Here is a 27,692-nt window from a genome sequence, read left to right on the forward strand (position 1 = left end):
TCAAGTCAATACTGTATTGGAGAAGAGCATGGGTCACGCCTTGATTTCATACAGGCTTGGCCTGGAAGAAATACTTGGCATGTCGGGTGCTGGTAAATTACCTTGGGTCCGCATTGTTAGAGAGACACTGAAAGGGGGATAGATAGTCTGTGGGATGATCCTAGCAGGGCCTATTTACACTCCTCCAAACCTGATTTAAAAAATGGTTATAATACTTTTAATCAAAACTTGATTTTGTCCAGTTCCACATTGGGATTTGTAGGAGGTTGGCCTGGCTTGTAGTGGGTACCAAGGGGTACTTACACTCTGTACCAGGTCCAGTTATCCCTTATTAGGGTAGAAGAGGTGTTTCTAGCAGCTTAGGCTGATAGAAGGAAGCTATAGCAGAGCAGCTTAGGCTGAACTAGGAGACATGCAAAGCTCCTACTATACCACTGGTGTCAAATGCACAATATCATAAGAAAACACAATACACAGATATACTAAAAATAAAGGTACTTTATTTTTATGACAATATGCCAAAAGTATCTCAGTGAGTACCCTCAGTATGAGAATGCCAAATATACACAAGATATATGTACACAATACCAAAAATATGCAGTAATAGCAAAAGGAAGTAATGCAAGCAATGTAAAGTTACAGTAGATTGCAATAGGAGCACATAGGTATAGGGGCAACACAAACCATATACTCCAAAAGTGGAATGCGAACCACAAATGGACCCCAAACCTATGTGTTCTTGTAGAGGGTCGCTGGGACTGTAAGAAGATAGTGAGGGTTAGAAAAATAGCCCACCCCAAGACCCTGAAAGGTAGGTGTTAAGTGCACCTACAACCCCCAGAGAGCACAGAAGACGTGATAGGGGGATTCTGCAAGGAAGACCAACACCAGGAAAGCAACAACAGTGGATTTCCGGACCTGAGTACCTGTGAAACAACGGGACCAAGTCCAAGAGTCGCGACAATGTCGAGAGAGGGCAAATGCCCAGGAAATGCCAGCTGAGGGTGCAAGGAAGCTGCCACCGGGTGGAGGAAGCTTGGTGTTCTGCAAGAACGAAGAGGACTAGGAACTTCCCCTTTGGAGGATGGATGTCCCAAGTCGTGAAGAAGCTTGCAGAGGTGTTCCCACACAGAAAGACCGCAAACAAGCCTTGCTAGCTGCAAGGGTCGCAGTTAGGGTTTTTGGATGCTGCTGTGGCCCAGGAGGGACCAAGATGTCGCCACTTGGATGAAGACACAGAGGGGGCGCCCAGCAAGTCAGGGATCCCTCACAGAAGCACCCGCAGAAGTACCGGAACAGGCACTTGGAAGAGGAGTGAACCGGAGTCCACCTGCAGTCAGAAAAGGGAGTCCCACGACGCCGGAGGACAACTCAGAAGGTTGTGCACAGCAGGTTAGAGTGTCGGGGACCCAGGCTTGGCTGAGCATGAAGGAAATCCTGGAAGAGTGCACAGGAGCCGGAGCAGCTGCAAATCACGCGGTACCCAGCAATGCAGTCTAGTGTGGGGAGGCAAGGACTTACCTCCACCAAACTTGGACTGAAGAGTCACTGGACTGTGGGAGTCACTTGGACAGAGTTGCTGAGTTCCAGGGACCACGCTCGTCGTGCTGAGAGGGGATCCAGAGGACCAGTGATGCAGTCTTTTGTTGCCTGCGGTTGCAGGGGGAAGATTCCGTCGACCCACGGGAGATTTCTTCAGAGCTCCTGGTGCAAGAAGGAGGCAGGCTACCCCCAGAGCATGCACCACCAGGAAACAGGCGAGAAAGCCGGCAGGATGAAGCGATACAAGGTTGCAGTAGTCGTCTTTGCTACTTTGTTGCGTTTTTGCAGGCGTCATGAGCAGTCAGCGGTTGATCCTTTGGCAGAAGGTGAAGAGAGAAATGCAGAGGAACTCTGGTGAGCTCTTGCATTCGGTATCTGAAGAATTCCCCAAAGCAGAGACCCTAAATAGCCAGAAAAGGAGGTTTGGCTACCTAGGAAGGAGGATAGGCTAGTAAGAAAGGTAAGAGCCTATCAGAAGGAGTCTCTGACGTCACCTGATGGCACTGGCCACTCAGAGCAGTCCAGTGTGCCAGTAACACCTCTGTTTCCGAGATGGCAGAGGTCTGGGGCTCACTGGAGGAGCTCTGGGCACCTCCCCTGGGAGGTGCAGGTCAGGGGAGTGATCACTCCCCTTTCCTTTGTCCAGTTTTGCGCCAGAGCAGGGCTGGGGGATCCCTAAACCGGTGTAGACTGGCTTATGCAGAGATGGGCAGCATCTGTGCCCATCAAAGCATTTCCAGAGGCTGGGGGAGGCTACACCTCCCCAGCCTTCATACCTATTTCCAAAGGGAGAGGGTGTAACACCCTCTCTCAGAGGAAATCCTTTGTTCTGCCTTCCTGGGCCAGGGCTGCCTGGACCCCAGGAGGGCAGAAACCTGTCTGAGGGGTTGGCAGCAGCTGCAGTGCAAACCCTGAAAAGGCAGTTTGGCAGTACCCGGGTTCTGTGCTAGAGACCCGGGGGATCATGAAATTTTCACCCCAATGCCAGAATGGCATTGGGGTGACAATTCCATGATCTTAGACATGTGACATGGCCATGTTCGGAGTTACCATTGTGACGCTGTACATAGGTAGTGACCTATGTACAGTGCATGCGTGTAATGGTGTCCCCGCACTCACAAAGTCCGGGGAATTTGCCCTGAACGATGTGGGGGCACCTTGGCTAGTGCCAGGGTGCCCACACACTAACTAACTTTGCACCCAACCTTCACCAGGTGAAGGTTAGACATATAGGTGACTTATAAGTTACTTAAGTGCAGTGGTAAATGGCTGTGAAATAACGTGGATGTTATTTCACTCAGGCTGCACTGGCAGGCCTGTGTAAGAATTGTCAGATCTCCCTATGGGTGGCAAAAGAAATGCTGCAGCCCATAGGGATCTCCTGGAACCCCAATACCCTGGGTACCTTAGTACCATATACTAGGGAATTATATGGGTGTACCAGTATGCCAATGTGAATTGGTGAAATTGGTCACTAGCCTGTTAGTGACAATTTGGAAAGCAGAGACAGCATAACCACTGAGGTTCTGGTTAGCAGAGCCTCAGTGAGACAGTTAGGCATCACACAGGGAACACATACATATAGGCCACAAACGTATGAGCACTGGGGTCCTGGCTAGCAGGATCCCAGTGACACTTAACAACCACACTTACAACATAGGGTTTTCACTATGAGCACTGGGCCCTGGCTAGCAAGGTCCCAGTGAGACAGTGAAAACACCCTGACATATTCTCACAAACAGGCCAAAAGTGAGGGTAACAAGGCTAGAAAGAGTCTACTTTCTCACAGGATCACTGACAGACAGTTTTATATTGAACAAGGATTTTTATACATTTGAAGGATTCATGGATGACATTGAACCCACAATGGCTTGGAAATGCTATGTTCAATTCAGGCTTGGTACCCTTCCCTTGTGCTCATTTACTTGTAAATGGACAATTACTGGGCCTATTGGAAACCTTGTTTGTCTTTCATGTGGTGGTTCTAGCAAAACAGAAGTCCATGTTATTTTCTTCTGCCCTGCTTACAGCAAAGCTAGAAGAAAATCAATAGCTCCCACATGTAGGAACCTTGGGATTTTTTAGTATAAAGAGGCGTATAGAATCCTAAAAACTGATACCAGTCAAGCCATACTATTTGCAGTTTAAAAAAACGTATTTGCAATGTGGTGCACAAGACAGAGATTAGCAGCGCCAAAAGCCAACATATAAATTACTTAGGCCCATATTTATACTTTTTTATCGCTGCATTTGTATCATTTTTTTACTCAAAAGCGGCGCAAACTCACAAAATACAATTGTATTTTGTAAGTTTGCGTCGCTTTTGCATCAAAAAGCGGCGCAAATGCGGCGATAAAAAAGTATAAATATGGGCCTTTGGGGGTCATTCCAACCTCGGCGGTAAAAGGTGCTTACCGCCAGACAGAAGACCGCCATAACACCGCCGCGGCCGCAGTAAACCGCCACGGTCATTCTGACCCGCAACTGGCAAACCGCCAAAAACCCGACATCCACAAAAGTCCGCCACACCAAAGGTCAGCGAAAAACTGGCGATGACCAAACCTCCACCGCCACGCCAACAGAAATACGCCCATGCCATTCCGACTGACGAATCCACGCAGCGGTCTTTCAACCGCGGTATTCCATTGGCGGTACACACCGCCGCGGTCAAAATACACACACCCTTACAAAACACAACCACATTGGACAATTTGAAATACACACACCTGATACACATACACACAACACTCCCACACACCCAATACAATATAAAACACCCACCCACATCACCCACAAACCCTTACGACCACAATAGCGACTGAAGGACAGAGAGAGACAGCACTGCTTAGAGTAGACCATCACACAGAGGCAAATCACATCACCCACACAATTACCACGCACAAAACACCATACACCACCACACACACTACACTCTACAACACATACAACATCCCTCACCTCACCCACACCACCCCATGGCACCCCAAAGACACCCCAGGTTCTCTGACGCAGAACTCAGGGTCATGGTGGAGGAAATAGTTTGTTTAGAGCCCCAGCTCTTCGGGGCACAGGTGCAGCACACCACAATTGCTAGGAAGATAGAGCTATGGCAAAGGATAGTCGACAGGGTCAACGCTGTGGGACAGCATCCACGCAATCGGGATGACATAAGGAAGCGCTGGAACGACCTACGGGGGAAGGTGCGTTCCATGGTATCAAGGCACAACATTGCGGTGCAGAAGACTGGCGGTGGACCCCCACCTACTCCCCCAGAATTTACAGCATGGGAGGAGGAAGTCTTGCACATCCTGCATCCTGAAGGCCTCGCAGGAGTATCTGGAGGAATGGACTCTGGTAAGTCTAATCTTAACTACTTCTTCCCACCCCCTCCCCACCTGCATCCCAAATCATACCCCCACCCTCACCCCCACCCCCATCACACCAACTCCTTGCAAATGGCTCACCATCACAACCCACCCATCCCAACACCAAGCCCTGCATGTGACCACAAAGCATGGACACCCATCACCAAAGCATGCCCACTGCACACACACATCACCCCCACAAGCCACCCTCACAAAAGCCCCCACAAGGGAATGCCTGCACTTGGGTACACGGCCACCCACCCATTACACGAAATGCCACACACAGAAGCAATAACCATACCCTTATACCCCTGCAGGACCCGAACGCCACCACACCGCCACAGAGGGTCCAGAGATGTCCATCCCACCCCCAGAAGAGGCCCCCAGTGATGACAGCAGCTCTGTCTCCCTGGACTCAGATGACCAGCCCGGACCATCGGGGACCTCGGGACAGTTGGTTCCCCACAGACAGCCACAGGCTACAGCAGACCTAACCCCCTCTCGGAACACCAGCACAGCTCCCACCCAGCGGGACCATGCCTCTGTCTCCAGGACACGTCAATCAGCGGTGTGTCCGCCACTACAGGGCACCCAGGTTGACCCACCACCCCAACAACCACAGGGACCTGGGGGCAGTGGTAGTGGGCACACCGTCCAGGGGACAGAGGCCCAGGAACACAGGGGAACTGGGAGGGCTTCTGTGCGACAGGGGGGGGACAGGCCCAGGGAACCCACTCTCCAAGAGGCCCTCTCCTCCATCATGGGAGCATACCACCACTCCCAGGACACGATGGCTACGGTACTGGGCAGGTTCCAGGAGATCCAGGCACTGCAGGAGGAACAGTACATGGGGTTCAGAGAGGAACTGAGGAACATTAGTTCCGCAATGGGGACCATCGTTGTGGCCCTTAACCAGATAGTCACCACATTGCGGGACCATGTGGCACCCCAAAGGGCCCCTGTCACTAGCCTAGACCAGGAACAGCCTACCACCTCCGCCGGCGCTAGTGGACAGGAGGCCCCCACACAACGACAGGCCACCAGAACCCCACCTCCTGCAGAAGAAGAACCACCCCGCAAGCGGAACCTGAGATCTCACAAGAAGACAGAGTAGGATGCCAAGACCCCCGCCAGCATAAAATACCCCCTGATGTCATCCCACTGTCCCACATTGTCACCCTGTCCAACCTCAAACTGCCCCTGCTCCATCCTTCCACAGGCATATGGACAATGCACCTGTGAGACTGAGAACTGGACTCTGCCATGGACATTACTCCACACCCACCCATCACCGTTTTATCATCATGTACCTAAATGTAGCACTTTAATTAAATCACTTATTGCACTCAAATAATCTGGAGTCTGCTTGTATTCTTAACAAATGTATTACACATAACGGTGCAAAAATGTTCAGTTACATTGTGATGACAACATACCACTGTCATACGGCTGTAGTCCATGGGCAAACAAAGCAGAAGTCACGCAGTGGGGCATACAGCTCTGAAAAGGGAAGGTATAGTCACAAATCAGTGAACAGGAACTGGGTGGAAACACCGACAGTAGAGAGGCAGGAGGCTGTAAGTAAAAGTAAAATGGGGTGGTTGATTCTTACCTGTGTGCTACTGAAAATACTGTTGTATCACTGTGTCCCTGGTGTCTGTGTCGTCCCCGTCGTCTTCCTCCTCTTCACTCTCCACAGGCTCCACAGCTGCTACAACACCACCATCTGGACCATCCTCCTGCAGAAAAGGCACCTGGCGTCGCAAAGCCAGATTGTGAAGCATACAGCAGGCCACGATGATCTGGCACACCTTCTTTGGTGAGTACATTAGGGATCCACCTGTCATATGCAGGCACCTGAACCTGGCCTTCAGGAGCCCGAAGGTTCTTTCTATGATCCTCTTAGTTCGCCCATGGGCCTCATTGTACCGTTCCTCTGCCCTGGTCCGGGGATTCCTCACTGGGGTCAATAGCCAGGAGAGGTTGGGGTAACCAGAGTCCCCCAATAGCCACACACAATGTCTCTGTAGCTGTTCCATCACATACGGGATGCTGCTATTTCGCATGATATACGCGTCATGCACTGACCCAGGAAACTTGACATTTACATGGGAGATGTCCTGGTCTGCCAAACAGACCACCTGGACATTCATCAAATTTTTCTGTTCCTGTACACCTGCTCACTTTCTCTGGGGGGAACCAAAACCACATGGGTCCCATCAATGGCACCAATTATGTTGGGGATATGTCCAAGGGCATAGAAATCACCCTTCACTGTAGCCAAATCGCCCACCTCAGCGAACACAATGTAGCTCCGCATGTATTTCATCAGGGCAGACAACACTCTGGACAAAACCTTAGAAAACATAGGCTGAGACATCCCTGATGATATGGCCACTGTTGTTTGGAATGATCCACTTGCCAAAAAATGGAGTACTGACAGAACCTGCACCAGAGGGGGAATCCCTGTGGGTTGGCGGATGGGGGACATCAGGTCTGGCTCCAGCTGGGCACACAGTTCATGTATAGTGGCTCTGTCAAGCCTGTATGTCAGTATGATATGTCGTTCTTCCATTGTCGACAGGTCCACCAGCGGTCTGTACACGGGAGGATTCATCCTTCTCCTTGCAAGTCCCAGCGGACGGTGCCTAGGAAGGACAACATGGAGCACAGAGTCAAGCAACCCACAAGTACGTTCACACAGCTTGCACAGTACACGATTCGCTATGCATTGAATGGCTTGTATGAGTGGCAAGGCAAGTCCTAGGCCTGTGTGACGCAGTAGAAATTAAGCCATGTGGGCCCTTGAAATGGCGGCTGCCTGACCTGTGAAGTGTGACAATGGGATGTGAGGTCAATGCGCTGGCGTGGCACACTGTGGCGGTAGGCGGTCGAAGACCGCAGTGCTAAGCCGCATTGGTTAACATTGAACCCTATGGGTTTCAGGAGCCAATGACGATGTGCGCCGGCGGTCGCGGTACGCACCGCCGTGGGCGTGACTGCCATTTTCTAACTGCTTAATCACTCGAGACCTGATCATCCACAGGAGAGGACCTATACTGCAAGTGCTGCTGTGACCTCGGTCTGGGAGATACAATGGCTGCTGCGACTGGGGAAAGGGCCCCTGCCTTCACATCTGAGGAATTGGAGAAACTTGTTGATGGGGTCCTCCCCCAGTATGCGCTACTCTACGGTCCTCCAGACCAACAGGTTAGTACACAGGGAGCACGTAGTATGGGCTATGCCTGTGTTGAGTGGGGTGGATGTAAGATGGTGGGGAGGTGAGCGAATGAGGAGTGCAACGCACAACAGATGAGAACATGTGCCACATGGCAAGGTTGGGAAGGGGGGGCCACTCACATCGACCATGCAGAAAAGTGATGATATTTCCTTTCCCACCCTGTACATGTCACATAGGTCAGCGCCCATCAGAAGATCGAAATTTGGCGTGCCATCGCCAAGGACGTCCGGGCCCTGGGGGTCCACAACAGACGGGGCACCCACTGCCGAAAGAGGTGGGAGGACATCCGCCGCGGGAGCAGAAAGACCGCCGAGGCTCTGTTGGGGATGGCCTCCCAACGTAGGAGGGGTGCCAGCCGCCAATTGACCCCCCTGATGTCCCGGATCCTGGCGGTGGCCTACCCCGATTTGGATGGGCGCGTGAGGACATCACAGCAGACACAAGGGGGTGAGTATCAGCACATTCTGCTATCTTTGCGCGCAGTGGAGGTGTCTGGGTGGGGGAGGAGGGCTGTGGCTATCTCTAGGCCAGGGCGCTTTCTGTAGGCTAGGCCCCTCCGTTAGGCATGGCCCTGTGCCCCCACCCCCCACCTCTGTAGGGTGCTATGTACAGCTATCCATGGTCCGGCCTCACCTATGTGTGCATTTGTCGTCCATAGACCTGTAGGCCAAGTCACAATAATTGAGTAGTGTACCCCGAGTGCGCGGCGTAGTGCTGGGGGCTTCTGTGTCTGTCCTCTCCGACAACGGTGTTGCCAATGCATGCACTCAACCTGTCTTTATTTCTCCCCCCCCCCCATTTTCTTTGTCTTCCTGTTCATGTGTGCATTAGCATCATCAGGCGGAGGAGAAGTGGCATCGGCGCACGAGGGAGCTACATCTCACATGGCCCCGGAGGGCCATGCAACCGACTCCGAGTTCACCAGTGAGACAGAGGGCGAGGGGGGCTCCACAACGGGGACCCGTGGAGACGTCAGCGACACCGACACGTCCTCGGAAGGGAGCTCCCTTGCGGTGGCGGCAACATCCGTGCCCACCGCCACAACAGGTACAGCCGCCACCCAGCGCACCAGATCCGCCCTCCCAGCAGCCCCTCAGCGTTCGGCCCGTGCCCGCTCGGCCAGGAAGCCGGCCATCTCCTTCGCCCCAGGCACCTCAGGCCCTGCCCCAGTTACCCCTGCTGCCCTCAGTGAGGAGGTCATTGACCTCCTGAGGACCATCATTGTTGGGCAGTCTACCCTTTTGAATGCCATCCAGGGTGTAGAAAGGGAGGTGCATCGGAGCAATGCATACCTGGAGGGCCTTCATTCGGGTCAGGCTGCCCATCAGCGATCGTTCAATGCTCTGGCCTCAGCACTGATGGCAGCCATTGTCCCTGTCTCCAGCCTCCCTCTTCAAACTCCCTCCACCCAGTCCCAGTCCCCTGTTCCTCTGCCTATCCCATCCACACCATCAGACCAGCCTGCACACACCTCAACACCCAAAGGCAGCTCATCCAGACATAAGCACCACAGAACACACAAGCATTCACCCAAGCACCATCCAGATGCAGACATGCCAACAGTCACTACCTCCTCTGTGTCCCCCACCTCCTCGTCTCCCTCCTCCCTCCCTGTGACGTCTCCACTCACACCTGCATGCACACCCCCATCAGCCAGTACGTCCATCACCAGCACACCCTCCAGACCAGTCCGCACACGTGCAGTCACCACCCCCACTGCCATTTACACGTCCCCTGTGTCCTCTCCCAGTGTGTCTGTCACCCCCTCTTCCAAACCACACAAACGCAGGCAGCCACCCACCCAACAGCCATCCACCTCACGACAGCCTCTGTCACAAGCACCTGCACCCAAAGACAGCACACTTGACTCTCCTACAACCACATCCTCTTCCTCCACACCCATACCCACTACACCTACCCGTCCCTGTCTTTCCAAATTGATTTTCCTTTCCATCCTTGACCTCTTTCCAACAACTGACCCACCCCCCTCCATCTCGTAAGAGTCCAAAATGCACCTCAGCCACCACCAGCCCTGCATCTACTAGGACCATAGTGCAGGGCTATTGGAGTCCACCAGCTCCTAGGGCAGGAACATCGGCCAGCAGCAAGGGGACAGCCAGCCCACCCCCTGGGAAGAGGACCAAAAAAACGAAGGGCCGGCGCGACAAGCCTGAGACGGCTGCCACCAAGGACAGTAGCCTTGCCCCGTCACCTGGCACATCAACAAAGGGAGGCAAGGGCCCCAGAGATTCAGCGAAGGAGGGCAAGGGCAGCAGGGCGGACAAGTCAGGCAGCAGGCGAGCTGACCAGGAGGGCCCCACCAGCCCCATTCCGGGTGTGACGGAGGACACCCACGGGCCCAGGACTCCATCACAGGAGGGCCCCGCAACCGAAAGGTCGGATGGCGACTGAGCGGGAAGTATTGGCCAGGTCTGGTTCCCTAGAAACACAAGACAAGCACCGCTGAACAGGGCCCCGCCAAGACAAGCACCGCTGAACAGGGCCCGCCGTGAGAAGCACCGCTGAACAGGGGCCGCCGTGAGAAGCACCGCTGAACAGGGGCCGCCGTGAGAAGCACCACTGAACAGGGCCCGCCAAGACAAGCACCACTGAACAGGGGCCTGCCAAGACAAGCACCGCTGAACAGGGGCCGCTGTGAGAAGCACCGCTGAACAGGGCCCCGCCAAGACAAGCACCGCTGAACAGGGCCCGCCGTGAGAAGCACTGCTGAACAGGGCCCCCCCAAGACAAGCACCGCTGAACAGGGCCCCGCCAAGACAAGCACCGCTGAACAGGAGCCCGCCAAGACAAGCACCGCTGAACAGGGCCCGCCGTGAGAAGCACCGCTGAACAGGGCCCCGCCAAGACAAGCACTGCTGAACAGGGCCTGCCGTGAGAAGCATCGCTGAACAGGGGCCGCTGTGAGAAGCACTGCTGAACAGGGGCCGCAGTGAGAAGCACCGCTGAACAGGGGCCACCGTGAGAAGCACTGCTGAACAGGGCCCCGCCAAGACAAGCACCGCTGAACAGGGGCCCGCCAAGACAAGCACCGCTGAACAGGGGCCGCTGTGAGAAGCACCGCTGAACAGGGCCCCGCCAAGACAAGCACCGCTGAACAGGGCCCGCCGTGAGAAGCACCGCTGAACAGGGCTCCGCCAAGACAAGCACCGCTGAACAGGGACCTGCCAAGACAAGCACCGCTGAATAGGGGCCCGCCAAGACAAGCACCGCTGAACAGGGGCCGCTGTGAGAAGCACCGCTGAACAGGGCCCCGCCAAGACAAGCACCACTGAACAGGGCCCGCCGTGAGAAGCACCGCTGAACAGGGGCCGCTGTGAGAAGCACTGCTGAACAGGGGCCGCCGTGAGAAGCACCGCTGAACAGGGGCCCGCCAAGACAAGCTCCGCTGGGCCCTTCCTGTCAGGACCCGCTCCGCTGGGCACCGCTGTCTCTAAACTGCTCTGCTGGGCCCTTCCTGTCAGGCACCGCTCCGCTGGGCCCTTCATCTCAAGCACCGCTCCGCTGGGCCCTTCATCTCAAGCACCGCTCCGCTGGGCCCTTCATCTCAAGCACCGCTCCGCTGGGCCCTTCCTCTCAAGCACTGCTCCGCTGGGCCCTTCATCTCAAGCACCGCTCCGCTGGGCCCTTCCTCTCAAGCACCGCTCCGCTGGGCCCTTCATCTCAAGCACCACTCCGCTGGGCACCGCCGTCTATGTACTGCTCTGCTGGGCCCTTCATCTCAAGCACCGCTCCGCTGGGCACCGCCGTCTCTGAACTGCTCTGCTGGGCCCTTCCTGTCAGGCACCGCTCCGCTGGGCCCTTCATCTCAAACACCGCTCCGCTGGGCACCGCCGGCCCTTCATCTCAAGCACCGCTGCGCTGGGCCCTTCCTGTCAGGCACCGTTCCGCTGGGCACCGCCGTCTATGTACTGCTCTGCTGGGCCCTTCATCTCAAGCACCGCTCCGCTGGGCCCTTCCTCTCAAGCACCGCTCCGCTGGGCCCTTCATCTCAAGCACCGCTCCGCTGGGCACTGCCGTCTATGTACTGCTCTGCTGGGCCCTTCATCTCAAGCACCGCTCCGCTGGGCACCGCCGTCTCTGAACTGCTCTGCTGGGCCCTTCCTGTCAGGCACCGCTCCGCTGGGCCCTTCATCTCAAGCACCACTCCGCTGGGCCCTTCATCTCAAGCACCGCTCTGCTGGGCCCTTCCTCTCAAGCACCGCTCCGCTGGGCCCTTCCTCTCAAGCACCGCTCCGCTGGGCCCTTCATCTCAAGCACTGCTCCGCTGGGCACCGCCGTCTATGTACTGCTCTGCTGGGCCCTTCCTCTCAAGCAACGCTCCGCTGGGCCCTTCCTGTCAGGCACCGCTCCGCTGGGCCCTTCATCTCAAGCACCGCTCCGCTGGGCACCGCCGTCTATGTACTGCTCTGATGGGCCCTTCATCTCATGCACCGCTGGCCCATTGGCAGTGCTGGTTCTGTGTCGAGCAGGGCTTCACGAAGCACTCTGGCCACCATGCCTCCTCCATGACCAGTGGAGTCTGTAATCCACCTGATGGACTGTGGCTTTGCACTCCCCAGGATTATGCAGTGGGCAAGCCACCCACTGTAGAGACTTGAGAGACTGTGGCTTTGCACTCCCCAGGATGGTACAGTGACCATGGAGGCCCCTCGTGGATCTGGCGTCGTGGACTCATGTGGCTGAGGTGCCCCCCCTTCCATTCCCCCTGAGGTGCCTGTAGTTTTATCATCTGATGCCCCAGCAGTGTTCTCTCCAATGGTATCTGGTCTCGTGTGTGGGCTTTGCCCATGTGTTTGTGCACATTGGCCCACGAACTATGGAACTTTGGCAAAATGTGCAGGACTTATAGCCTATGTATATATTTTTAACTATGTTCTTTATTTAATATGTATATTTCATATTTCATATTTCACATTACTTCATTTGAGCTATAATATACTTCTATTTTAATGATCATTTTATTTTGTCTTTACATTATTCCGGGGGGTTTGGGGGTGTCACTCTGACTTGTTGCTCTGCATTGGTGTGTAGGTATTTGGGGTGGGTGTATCGCGTATGTGTGTGCCCGTGACCTTTCCTCCTCCCCCCTCCCCTGTGTCGTAGGTGCAGTACTCACCGTTGTCATCTGCGCCGGCGTTCGTGCTCCTGGTAGAAGAGCAGGTAGACAATAGCTGGTAGGATGTTTAATTCGGGTTCCATGCTGTCCAGATTCCTCGTGGAGTGTATAGAGGTGAGCGTTTTCCCGTTTGTAGTCTGTTTCCGCCGTGTTTTTATCGGCGGGGCTCCCGCACCGGAAAAGGTGGCGGATTGGTGAGTTGTGATAGGGTGGGTGGTACATTGTCTGCCGCCTGCCTGTTGGCGGTGACCACCGCGCTGTTTGTTTGTCCCGCCGTGGCGGTCGGAGTGTTAAAGTGGCGGGCTGTGTTGGCGGTTCCCGCCAGGGTCAGAATTCCATTTTTTTGATCGCCTGCCTGTTGGCGGGTTGGCCTCCGCTTTATCACCGACCGCCAGGGTTGGAATGACCCCCTTAGTCTTTTACTCTCCACTCGCATCTATCTGGGAACATACTGCTATAGCTAATCGGTATACAATGTGCTTAATAACAGAATAATTCTGAATCAAATGGGTAGAGTAATAACTAACATAATTATTTGATATGTTTATTTTTTGATGTATGATAGGGATGCGACTGTGAATCCTTCTACTGTACAATTGTAGTACATTATGACTGATTGTATATGTACATATAATGATTTTATTTTAATTTTTCTTGTAAAAATGCATTTTAACCTTTGATGGTAAAATTAGTTTAATATTATTTTTAATATATCGGACCTCATTATGACCTTGGTGGTCAATACCAAATACAGCTGTGCTGACTGCTGCCAGCATACCGCCGTGGAGGTGGACATCCGTCCGCCAAATTATGACACATACATACAAAATCGACGGTAAACAGCCACAACCACAAATCTGGCAGACCCATTGAATGTGATAAACTGTTGGTACTACCACCCATACTGTTATGCCACCAATACTACGCCCTCCAAATTTTGACCCACCAATAACCACAGCGGACATTCAACGACGGTAAACCTAAGACAAAACAAGACAACATTGGCCAGAACAAAAAACCCATACCTGACACAATTTTACACATCCCACACACCCACCAACAACACTATAAAACACCCACCCACATCACCCACAATCCTTTGCTAACACAAAAAAGCAATAGCTAGCCATGCAAATCACAGAGACATCACACTCACACAACAACCACCCATTCATCCATCAAGCACCACACACCCCACGCCCCACCACATTACTCAACACCCTCTGCACAACACACACACCACACAATACCCATGTCCCCACAAAAGCACCCCCATTTCACTGATGAGGAGTTGCGGGTCATGGTTGAGTAAATAGTCAGGGTAGAGCCACAGATGTTTGGAGCACAGATCCAGCAGATTTCCATTGCCAGGAAAATGGAGCTATGGCGGTGGATCGTGCACAGGGTGAACGCCTTGGGACAGCATCCATGAACAAGGGACGACATCAGGAAGAGGTGGAACGACCTACGGGGGAAGGTGCGTTCCATAGCAGCAAGGCTCCAGCTCGCCATCCAGAGGACTGGTGGTAGACCCCCACCTCCTCTCCCACAGCTGACAGCTTGCGAGGAGCAAGTCTTGGCAATACTGCATCCTGAGGGACTCACTGGAGTTGCCGGAGGACTGGACAATGGTGAGTCAACATTTACTACCTATCACCCCCCCCATACCTGCATGCCAACACCACTCCTCTCCCTGCCACCCATCACTCCACTCCATCCCACACAGTGCACCACCACAATTAACAAACCAAGATGCCAAGGCCTGCATGCCATACCCACTGCACGCACCTCCCTTCCAGCCCAGCATGTACACCCACCACCAATGCATGCACAGCATGGAGAACTAACAATCCCACAATACATCACCATACACAAACAAAGGAGGCAGGGCAACAGCAACAATATAGGAGAAGCTATGGGTGCAGAATATGTCACAGACGTAGCATAATACACTACTTACATCCCCACAGGTGCCCCAGTCAATCTCAGTGGCGAGGAGGTGCCACGGCTACCCAGTCCCCCACCAGAAGATGCCCCCAGTGATGACAGCAACTCTGGAGTTCTGGATCTGGATGAACTCCCCAGCCTATCAGGGACCACTAGTCAGTCGGCTACCCCAGCCTACACCCAGTCCACCACAGAGCCTCCCCCCTCAGTATCCAACACCACAACAGCCACCCAACATCCCCACACCTCTGTCCCCAGGACACGTCAATCAGCAGTGTGCCCACCTGTACAGGGACCCCAGTCTACACCTCACAGGCAAGACAATGAGGGTCCTAGGGTCAGTGGCAGTGGGCACACCATTCAGGGGACACAGGCACAGGGGGCCAGGGACACTCAGAGGGCAGCTGTGTACCAGAGGGAGGACGGGCCCAGGGAACCGACTGTCCAGGAGGCACTTACTAATGTCCTGGGGGCTTACCAACAATTACAGGACAAGATGGGTCAGGTGATAGACATCATGCAGAAGAACCAGTGGCTGAAGGAGGAACACCACCAGGAGATCAAGAAAGAATTGCAGGCTCTGAACACCACCATGGTCTCTATTGCAGGGGTGCTGGGTGATATGGCCAACATCATGAGGGAGTACACATCACACCAGCGGGCCCCTTCCACTAGCCGGTCAACTGACCAGCCCTTCACATCTGCTTCAGCTAGTGAACATGAGGTCCTGCCAGAAGACCCACAGGCCACCAGCACCCCTCCCCCTGTAGAAAGTGAACCACCCTGCAAACGTTTCCTGTGACCCACACAGACACCAGAGACAGTTGCCAATACCACCGCCAGGAAATAAGCCCCTCCTGAATGTCCCCCTTGTGTTCAACTGTGTCACCATGTCCACTTTGAACTGCCATTGCTCCCCTTCCTATGGCCCCTTGGACACTGGACCTGTGCTACAAACACAGTGGACCACTACACTGGACTATTCCGAACCGTCACCGCCCTCTATTGCACTTCCACTGTAGAACAATTTTCAATAAACACCTTTGGACACACCTTGAGTAATAGTGCTTTATGTACAGGTAATGTAAAATGTAATGAACTGTAATGAACTGCATAATCCTGTGTAAATGTCCAGTAACATGTTGATCCATCCAACAGATGTGTCTCAGCAGTCTGTACACATCACAGCAGTACACTGCTGGAATAACACCAACATCTGCAATAAGGGAAGGCATAGGTGACAGTCAGGTGGGATGCAAAGGGAATGACTGGCATTATGCTGCAGTCACACAGTACAACACTAAAATGTAGAAATGTGTAGTTCAACAGTCTTACCTGAGTGTCATTGGAAGTACTGCTGGCAAATGTGACCTGTTGTCCACATCCCCCTCCTCACTGAGCTCAGTGTCCACTGTTGCATTGTCACCCCCCCTCCTGCAGATAGGGTACATGCTGTCTGAGGGCCAAATTGTGCAACATGCAGAACTCAACAACAATTCTGCAGACCTTCTCAGGGGAGTAGCATAGGGATCCACCTGTCAGATGAAGGCACCTGAACCTAGCCTTCAGGAACCCGAAGGTCCATTCTACAATCCTCCTGGTATACCCATGAGCATCAGTGTACCTTTTTCAGCCCCTGTTCTCGGATTCCTAACAGGAGTCAAGAGCCAGGACAGGTTTGGGTAGCCAGAATCACCTGCAAGAACTAAGGGACACACATTAGCCCTGCACAATGGCATGGGCTATTCCTCCTGAAGGCAGACACTCACTTACATTGGGTGGGTACTCAGGCTCACCTATTAACCACACTCTGTGCCTCTGTAGTTGTACCATCAGCTGTGGGACACTGCTATTCCTCAGGACAAAGGCATCATGCACCGACCCGGGATTCTTGGCAGTGATGGGGGAGATGTACTGGTCAGCAAGGCACACTATCTGGACACTGTGTGAGTGGAAACTCTTCTGATTCCTGTACACTTGTTCATTGGCCCTGGTGGGGACTAAGGCAATATGGGCCCCATTGATGGTCCCAATAACATGATGCATATGTCCCATTGCATAGAATCCAGTCTTCACAGTGGGTAAATCATCTACCTGTGGGAATGCGATGTAGCTGCACATGTGTTTGAGCAAGGCAGACAACACCCTTACAAGCACAATGAGAACATTGGCTGTGACATCGCTGCAACCAAGCCCACTGTCATCTCGAAAGAGCCTGTTGCCAGAAAATGGAGCACTGAGAGTACCTGCACAAGAGGGGGGATTTCTGTCGTGCTAAGGATAGCAGGTAGCAGATCAGGCTCCAATTGTTCACACAGCTCTGTGATTGTGGCCCTGTCCAGACGATAGGTGAGTATGATGTGCCGGTCTTCAAGTGTAGCCAAGTCCACAAGGGGTGTGTACACCGGTGTGTGCCTCCTCCTATTCCTCCACAGTGGTTGGTACCTAAGGGACCCAAATTTAAGAAAGGAGTGACAACAGGAACCATGAGCACACTACAGCAGTGTACACAGAGCATGCTTGTATGTTGCACACTTGAATTGTGTAGGTGAGTACATTTAACTACAATGACACACAAATTAACCTGTACATGTGTACCAGCATTAGAAAATGGCACCTGCCTGTCCTGTATTCATGGACAGATGGAAGTGACCTCACTCCGCTGGCGTTCACGTCATGGCGGAAGGTGGTCTGCACCGCCATGCAATTCCTCATTGGCTAACATGGCCTTTTATGGATATTGGGAACCAATGATGATCAATGCCGGCGGTGGCGGTGATGGTGTTCAGCGCTGTGGATGTGCTTGCCATTACCTTTCTACCACTTCACTTGATTCCTGACTTTACACAGGACGGCATCTCTACTGCGTGTGCTGCTGTGACCTGTGTCTGGAACCTGCCATGGCTCGTGCAACAGGGGAAAGGGCTTCAGCCTTTACGTCAGATGAGTTGCCTCGTGGACGGGGTCCTACCCCAGTATGGGCAGTTCTATGGGCCTCCAGACCAACAGGTGAGTACACCACGGGTACGTTCCTGCGACATGACTGCGTGGAGATGTGTGTGTGTGTGTGTGCTGGCAGTGTGTCAGGTTGGGGGGGATATGGCTGGTGGCAGCGTTAATGCAGGGGTACGGGTCATGTGTGTGCCTGATGAGGGGAAATGATTTTTGTGTGCCATATGTGTGACAGGCTAGATTGTCAGGTTTATGGTGTCCCGCATTCTATGTTTCCTCTGCAGGCCAGCGCCCATCAGAAGAAGGGGCTGTGGCGTGTCATCGCTAAGGACATGCGGACCATGGGAGTCTATCGCAGGCGGAGCACCCACTGCAGGAAACGGTGGGAGGGTCAGAGACGCTGAGCCTGGAAGACCGCCGAGGCCTAGATGGGGATGGCCTCCCATCTAGGGAGGGGTGCCTGTTGGAACCTGACCCCCCTGATGGCCCGCATACTGGTGGTGGCCTACCCAGAGCTGGATGGGCGCTTGAGGGCATCACAGCAGCCTCATGGGGGTGAGTACAGTGTGTTTGTCAAGCACCTCTGTTGCCTGGCATGGGATTTGGGTGCAGGGTACTAGTCAGTGGATGCCCCAATATGCCAGTTCAGACATTGCTGCGTGGTCCAGCTCAGGTTAATAAGGTGGAAAGCATGTATTAGATAGCTAGGTAGGTGGCTTCCCATCTCAGACAGGGCTTAGCTGGTCCCAGTTGGTGTGTAGCTAGCAGTGTTTGGCTCCTACCTCCTGTGGTACCTAGCCAATGGTATGCCATTGTGGTCCATACTGCCCATTCTCAGTCTCAGTGTGTGACAGTGATGTGTCTGTCATCTGTGCTGTTGGAGCTGAGATTGACCCTGTACTCCCTTTCTCCCCCCAACCCCTCTCCTTTTGTCATCCTGTCCATGTGTGCATTAGCATCATCTGGCGCAGGAGCAGGGGCACTGGCGAGTGAGGGAGCTGCAGCCCACGGGACCCAGGAGTCAGAGTCCACTGACGCCGAGGGGACCAGTGGGACGGAAGGTGAGGGGAGCACCATGGCAGGGACAGGAGGTGACCCTACTGACTCTGATTCATCCTCCGATGGGGATTCCCTGGTGGTGGCGGACCCCTCTGGGACCACCCCAGCTACAGGTTCTACTGCCACCCCCAAACCAGCACTGCCCTCCCAGTAGCCCCCCACCGAGTTGCCTGTGCCCGCTCACCCAGGAGGGTGGGCATCTCCTTCGCCCCAGGCACCTCAGGCCCTGCCCCAGTCAGCCCTGCTGCCCTCAATGAGGAGGCTATTGACCTCCTGAGATCCATCTCTTTAGGGCAGTCAACCATAGTGAATGCCATCCAGGAGCTGGCATCCCAGATGCAGCAATGCAATGCTTTCCTGGAGGGCATCCACAGTGGGTTGGCGGCCCTACGAAGATCATTTCTGGCTCTGGCCTCTTCACTGATGGCAGCCAGTGTCCCTGTTTCATCCGTCCCCCCTCAAAGTACCACTACTCACTCCCAGTCTCCTCACCCCAATCCCATCCCCACACACATTCTGACAAGCATGCACCAAAAACAACACACAAGACTCGCACAGACAAACACAAGCAGCATACTTCAGTCCTCAAGCACTCACACAGCCAACACCCAGATGCACACACATCATCCACTGCCTCGACTGTCTCCCCCTATTCCTCCTCCCCCACAGTCACATCTGCACTCACACCTGTATGCACTGCATCAGCAGTCCCTGAACCTGCCACCTGCACAGCCTTGCCCACAGTCACCACAACAGCAGACCAGCAGACATGCACCCCACACACACGACATGTACAGTCACTACCACCTCATGCAGCACACCAACTTCACTTGCAGACACCACCACAACATCCATCCACACGTCATGTTTGTCCTCCCCCACCCTGTCTGCCCCCATCCAGGGCCACACAAACGCTCGCACTCAGACCCCCAACAGCCATCCACCTCACACACGCACACTGTCCATGCACCCAAGTCCAGCACACCTCCTCCTCCTACAACCACTCCCTTTACCTCCTCACCCATCCCTCCTCCCACATCCTGCCCTATCGTCTCTAAGAAGCTTTTCCTTGTCCGCTTTGACCGCTTCCCCACCACTCCCCCCGTCCTGCCCATAAGAGGAAGGTCACACCACCCCAGCCCAATACCTCAAGCACCCAGTCTGACACAGCTCCACCCCCAAAGTGTCCAGCTGCCACTAAGGGGCACATGAGTGAGAAGCGAGCCCCCCACACCAAGGGCACTCTTTTCCACCGGAAGACAGAGGGCGAAAGTTCCACCCCTTCCAAACAGACTGGCAAGACCATGGGGCCACCTCCAAAACCTAGGGCCAAGGAGACCCCAACAGAATCCCTGCCCAAGGAGGCCCCCAGACATCCAAGGCCAAGGAGGCCCCCTGGAAATCCCTGGACAAGGATGCCCTAACAAAATCCCTGGACAAGGAGCCCCACTCGAAACCATGGCCAAGGAGCCCCCACTCAAAATTGTGGCCAAAGAGCAGCATCCGGTACCAGAGGCCAAGGAGCAGCATCTGGAACCAGAGGCCAAGGAGCAGCACCCGGAATCGGACGCCAAGGGGCACCATCAGTGACCAGTGGGAAGGCAGCCCCCTCCTAAACCAGTGGGCAGGCAGCCCCCTCCAGAACCAGTGGGCAGGCAGCCCCCTCTAGAACCAGTGGGCAGGCAGCCCCCTCTAGAACCAGTGGGCAGGCAGACCCCCTTCTAGAACCAGTGGGCTAGGAGCCTCCTCCCAATGAGATGCAACCCCCACCCACTCCACCCCCCTGCCTCTGAGGTGCCTGCCCATTTCCAACATGATGCCCCTGAACAGTGGAGTCCCAATGTTGTCAGGAGTCAAGTTGGACCTTGGACTTTGCCCTTTGGGCATTTGTGACTTTGGACTGGCATTTGGGCCTGCATTTCTTTCTTTCTGCAGTTGTGCATGTTTTTGCATTTTACATCTTCATACAAAAGGAATACAGTGGTTGGAACTGTGTCTGTGTCCTGGGTTTATTTACTCCGGGGTTCTGTTACTGTTATTTTCCTGCGCATGTGTTTCTGGGTGTGTGGTGTGTGTATGGTGTGTGTTGTGCGTGTGTGTCACTCTACCACCCCCCCACCTTTATGTGCTAGGCGGCTGTACTCGTCTTCGTCGGCGTTGGTGCTCCAGGACGGCCATGGCGTGGTACAGCATTGGGAATACTTGCAGTTCAGGTTCCATGGCGGCCGCAAACTCCCGTGTGTCCCTGGAGGTGAGTGCCTCCTTTTAAATGATGTGTTTTTGCCAGGCCTTTGGTGTCGTTGCTACTGCCCAGGAAATTGTGGCGGTATGCTATGTCATAATATGGTAGGCGGATCCTTGTCTTCCGCTTGCCTGTAGGTGGCTACCGCCATGTTCGTTGGTGTGGTACATTGGCTGCCTATGGGAGGGATCACTGCCATGGTCATTATTTGACGGTCATTACCGGCAGCCTGTTGGCGGTGATACCACCACGTTAACCTGACCACCATAATTTGAATTTTCTATTGCCGTGCTACACACAGATTGTTTAATTTTGTCTACTGCTTTGAAATTAAGTTGCCGTATTTTGTTTTAGTCATGTATTTATTTGTCTTTAATTGCAGAATGCCGAAATAAAGATTATTGATGATGAGGATGATGATGGTGATGAAATTAGTATCCTCAGATTGATTCGTGGGAGCAGGTGCATCAAACAGAATATAGTATGGACGATGTCTACATTGAATTTAGAAAAGCTCCAACCTTCCTAATAAAATTTATATTTTTATTTTTTTATTGTGTTATCCTTTGTGTATGTGTTTGATGGAATGCTTGTTTCTGTATTTTTTGGGTATTGTTTTGCAATTCAAATCATCGACAAAGTTTAGAACTGGGTACCTGTCTTCCAGTGATGATTTGGTGGGGGGTCCCCGGATTCCAATAATGATTGAGTAGGGGGTTCCCCGGGTGCCAGTAATGATAAAGTGGGGGTAAAGTATGGGACAAATGGCTAGAGCATTACTCAATGGAAGTGTTGTCATACTACGAGACGTAGGAGAGGGGAGGGCTTCAGTTAGATTCTCTGTGCTCTGTTACGACGTGAAATGGGGTATACTCTGGTATTCTCTCATTGTCTCAAGCATGTGGAAGTATACGTGTCTGTAGGGGAGGGAGGAGGCAGAAGGCATAGAGAGTGGGATGGTTAAAGTTTGCTGGTATTTCTGTATGGACAACGGGGTCAATCAATCAATCAGTATTTGTAAAGCGCTGCTACTCACCCATGAGGGTCTCAAGGCGCTGTCATCCATTGGTACTGCTGTTCATCACTTGACTTTTTGTCATATTTGTTATCTTCCTGAAAATAATACAAATATATTTATATGAATGGAATGATAAAGTGGGGTTCCACAGAAGTCAAAAAGTTGGGAACCACTGCTCTAAACCTCCAAACAACTGGGTGTAATCGCCCACATTTGGTGTGGACACAGATTTTGGAGTAGGTTGATTGACAACACTGTGATGTCACACTGGATTTTTTCCTGTGCAGTTGTCTGGGCCTCACTGTCGGTTCTTCTATATCGTTTGTCCCCTATACATCATCAGCTTCATCAATAGCCTGTGTGTGACTGCTCTGATGTGAGCCAAACATTGCCTCTAGGGTTGTGTATTTGAGTTTTGAAATCATTCTCTTCTTCAGTGCACAATTCAGAATCTTCCTGCCCCTCTCCTTCTGACTCATGATCAGTTTGTGTTGGGATATCTGTTTAGAAATGTAATTTTTAAATTATTTGTAAAATAAATAGCAGTTATTTATAGGTCTGCATATATAACTTAAGTAATTATAAGTTTGAGTTCTGCAATAGATGATTAGAATGGAGTACTACATCTCATGTAATACACCACTGGGGTAAACCCACCACTTCTAATGGTGTTTAGAAGAATGTATACAGTAGGTATGGAGTTAACAGGCTTAATGAGATTACAATGTTAACTCAAACATTGCTACAAATATGTTTTAGTAACACTGTAACTTTATTATTGAGTCTTACCTTTTCATGTAGCAGGAACCTCAGAAGTGTCTGTATTTCTGAAGCCAGAGACACTGTCTGGCTCCAGGGTGGATTCTTATTGTTTCCTCAGGAACAGTCAGTGGTGACTGAGTTGCAGGGCCTCCTCCTGTTGCCTGGTCTCATATCTGAGTGTTGCCATCTTCCATTTGGTTCTGGATTGGAGATCATGCAACCTTTTCCAGATCTCTTCTATTAATCTCTGTGTGACCCCTCACCGAGTTAATAGGCTCCTATATGCTGAGTCGTATTTTTCTCTTCTGCAACTCTGGCACAGAGAGTGATGTTTTGCCAAACAAGGCATCATAATAGGCTACACGCTCTTCTAATAATATCTCTAACTTTTTCTCAGGGAAATGTATTATTATTTTCCTTCCTCAAAAATCCTTCTCCTTCTCTGGGTTGTGCTGAGACATAGCGGTCCCTAATTCAAATGCCAATTGCCAGTCTCAGTGCTCTCCAGTCTTCTTATAGGCATGTGCTACACTACTTCCTGCTTGTGAGGTCATCAGTCACTGCCAGAAAACATCAGACTAACACATTCCTACATACGGCATACCAATTCATAAATAGTGATTCAGTAAGTATTGCAAATTACGAATCGGTATGTGTTTGCTTGTACATGTAGCAAAAGTGAAGTAAAACATGGCTTATCCCATGATGTGCAGGGACTTGACACATTCTCTTGGGATGAGGTGTCATTTGACATAGGGAGACTGTTACCTGGAGGTTTGTTGCCTTTGTATGTTCTAGCTCTCGCGGACATGCGTTCTAGGTGGTCAGAAATGATGGCTGTGAATTACATTATGGCAGAAACAGTCATTAAGTTCCTAGGCGATGTTCAGTAGAGAAAGTAATGCCAGGAATCCTGGAACTTGTGCTTTCTAGGGATCGTGTCTAGTTGTGAAGGAACACAGTCTCATTCCTCATACTCCACAATACAGACTTGCTGGTGGCCGGCTTTGGAGACTGTGGAAGATGGCCCAGTAGCAGCTGGTGAGGTGAAGAAAGGTGGAGTCTCAGGGTAACAACAATATGCACTTTCAGGGAAAGATCAAACATTCTGGAAGGAGCCAGAAGGTTCTGGGCACTTCTGGCTCTGTAGGAGTTAACCACTGGTAACAGTAGTATGCTTTTGTGGCAACAGTGGCTGATGGGTTGTCTATTCCAGGTGCACAGTTCACACCATTTGCATTCCCTGCACCTATTTTGTTTTACTCCCTTTTGTTTCCCTAGGGTGGTTAAGGCAACTCAGGTTTAATCCTTCCTTCTGCAGATACTAAGCCTTGTTTGCTGCCTTTCTGTAATTCCTTCTCCAACACATAGCTTCCAAGTTTTCAGTTTGCTTATCTGTGTCATTTCCACAGATTTTTTTCAATTTACTTATGAGTGACATTCAACTCTAAATGTGTAATACTTAGAGTGAGACTTTTTTGCAAGTAAAACCAAACCATGAATTCCATGGAAATAGGTCAATATCATCCATTACACACTTCTGAGCAATGAGAAGCTCTAGAAAGATCTTGAAACTCCTAGAAATACCCTGAAAGGGAAGTTCACTAACCTACTGCCCCATTCAAAGCTGATTGTACTGTAAAACAATTGTGGCAGCATGATAGGAAGCAATAAATAGGTCTTTCGGAGACAGTACTTTTAAAAAGTTTTGTGGACATATACAAACTCACACACAGAGTTAAATTGAACAACAGGCGTATTGGATACAAAAGATTGTCACTTGCACGCTTGTCACGTGGAGGACAAGCTTTACTACTTTAGTGCAAAAGAGTAAAACACTGCCCTCCGTATTGAGGGATGTCCATCTGGAGTTCATTACAGATGTTATTTGACTGAAAGGGTCAGGAATGGGGTTAGCCCGGAGTCCCTAACCTGAATTCCAGTAATATCCTGGCAAGTAATAATAACACTATCTTGAATTATAACGAGATTCATCTAACTTCAAAAGAGATGCAAATGTTCCTGTCTGAAAGGGGATAGTGCACAAGAAATGCACCACTTCTGGGCAAAGAGTGTGAGGAAAGATTTAATAAGATTTAATAAGATTGCATCCAACTTGCAATAGGGGTGGGAGCGACTGGAAAGAGGAAATGAAAATGAAAATTGAAGCATCCCTAAGTCACAGCATACTACACCTTTTGAGTTGCTTTGCAAGAGGAAACCTTGCACATATATGTGTCCACCATGGGTGAGAATCAATGTGGTGGAGCAAGGTCATTCAGAGAGTGACTGCAATAACTATGGTTGCAGAGGATGAGCTGAGTAAGCAGATTGCACTCAAGCCCAACTGTGACAGGAGGAAAGCATTGGCTGACGAAGAGTGTGTGTAAGTGATACTGTTGTGGATAGAATGCCTGTGGGAAGATGTGGTTCATCAAAGTATGAAAAACCTCTAATGGTGATGAAGAATGTTTAAGAGTACTATAAAGTTGGAAAATGGATGGATTTGGTACTGAATCATACTTCTGTCCTTAAGAATATTTTGGTTAAGTTTTTCTACTGATTTGCTTTCTCCCATTATATTCAGAGTCTCTGCTATATTCTGTTGTATTGTTGCTTTTGCTAATAGTGGTTTTTTTTTTTTGTTGGAAGGGAGGTGTGTGATATCTTGGGTTGGTGCCATAGCTATCCCATTTGCCCTCCACTTCTTCTCGTAGAATATTTATGTGCAAGTTAGAGAGACCTTTCCATGTGAGACTGTTGTTAGAAAGTCCTGTACTTGCAAAGTGATGGAGCGAGCCTTTTGCAATGGAATAACCCTGCACCTTTCCACCTGTAGTTGTGAGATGTTTACTTTAGGAGTAGGAATTTAAAAAATATTGGTTAATGGTTATGAAAAACAGTTTCTGCTGCTTCTGATTTTTTCAGTCTTATTCTGTGATAGGTGGCAGTCTGTCACCAGTTGAATCTGGCTATTAGTCTGCTGTTAGAGCCACAAATTCTGAGGTAGACACGTTATTCCACCACAGTTGTACTGTAGATGCTGAGAGAATTGATACAGATTCAGAGCGAAATCTCAAAACCTCCAAATAATGTTTGTGACCCCGATGACCTAAATAGGTTTGGCCCAAGCATTAAAAAAACAAGCTCTTCCTCAAGAATTTGAGATGAAATGGGTTTGCCGCTATCTATGGATGAAGTCATTGATTTCTTGGGGACCCCTTTTTTGACACTTCCTTTTACAAAATCCCCTTTCGACTGGATGGACTCCAGCAAATCATGTCTCAGAGTATATTTGCACTCATATTAGGTTTCCTCATGACAAACAAAATCACAACAAACTAAAATCTGAGTGCCACCTCCCCTCTTCTGGCTGTTGACTTTCCCAGGGGTGAGATGAATTTTTTTTTAGAAGCTGCCAGACACCATGCTCTTTATTTTTTTGCTGTTTTATGTTGCGCAATCTTTACCCCAAGGTAATGGAGGTAAGATTAAAGCTTTGTACTGGTCTGCATCTCATTGCAAACGACAACAGACCCCAGCAGGTTGGGTGCGAAGGTGCTAATCAGTGCTGGGCGCTACTGCAGCCAGTTAATTGTGACCTAATGCTGGGAAGTAAAAAACAGAAACAAAAAATGTCAGTCATCTCCTCGCTCGCATGTACATAAGTGATTTTTGTACATGTGAGCGAGGAGATGAGTGAGCTCTTGTTGTCTCTTTTTGTTTGTTTACCATCTTTGCACCCAATTTGCTCGTGTCTGTTGTCATGTGCAATGAGATTTAGTGGTGCACAAACTTTTAATATTGCCACTCAGCCAGCAAATTACTACTATTTGGCTAAGTGGGATCAATAAGGATCCATTTGATCCAAACCATTTTGGTGCCTGCAGTAAAGGAGACCCCAGAGCGCAAGGGCTCGAATGAATCATCAAAATAAACTAACATGCTGTTAGCACAATCAAACAACACATCCTGTATGAGTGGAGCTGCGCATTTTCCATGGTCACCGATTCACTAACATACCTGTGGAAGCAGGAGCTCTTTTCAACTGAATACGTGCTATACTACCATTCAATGCTGCAGCTTTTCTCTTGGTAAATCATGCCACACAAAAAGGGAAGAGAGTGACTGCCTTTTCCTTCCCCCGCATTGCGTCACATGCACACACTGTCTGCCAGAGGCCGTACCACATCTCTAAGCCAATCCAGATGCTGCTCCTGCTGCAACCGCAGCACCTGGATTATCTGGGGCAGACAACCTCACCGCTCATTATTGAGACCAGGGGCTGCGGCTATCAGTCACCCCCTGGCTCCAGTATGTGCAAGTGAGAAGACTCAAAGTATCCTCTAGTGTGCATGTCGGGCTGGCTGGAGGGAGGCTGCAGTCCAACCCGACATGCGCACTTGAGCCCCAGGTGCGCTGTCAAT

Source organism: Pleurodeles waltl, chromosome 6, assembly GCF_031143425.1.
Source record: "Pleurodeles waltl isolate 20211129_DDA chromosome 6, aPleWal1.hap1.20221129, whole genome shotgun sequence".
In the NCBI taxonomy this organism is placed as follows: Eukaryota; Metazoa; Chordata; class Amphibia; order Caudata; family Salamandridae; genus Pleurodeles; species Pleurodeles waltl.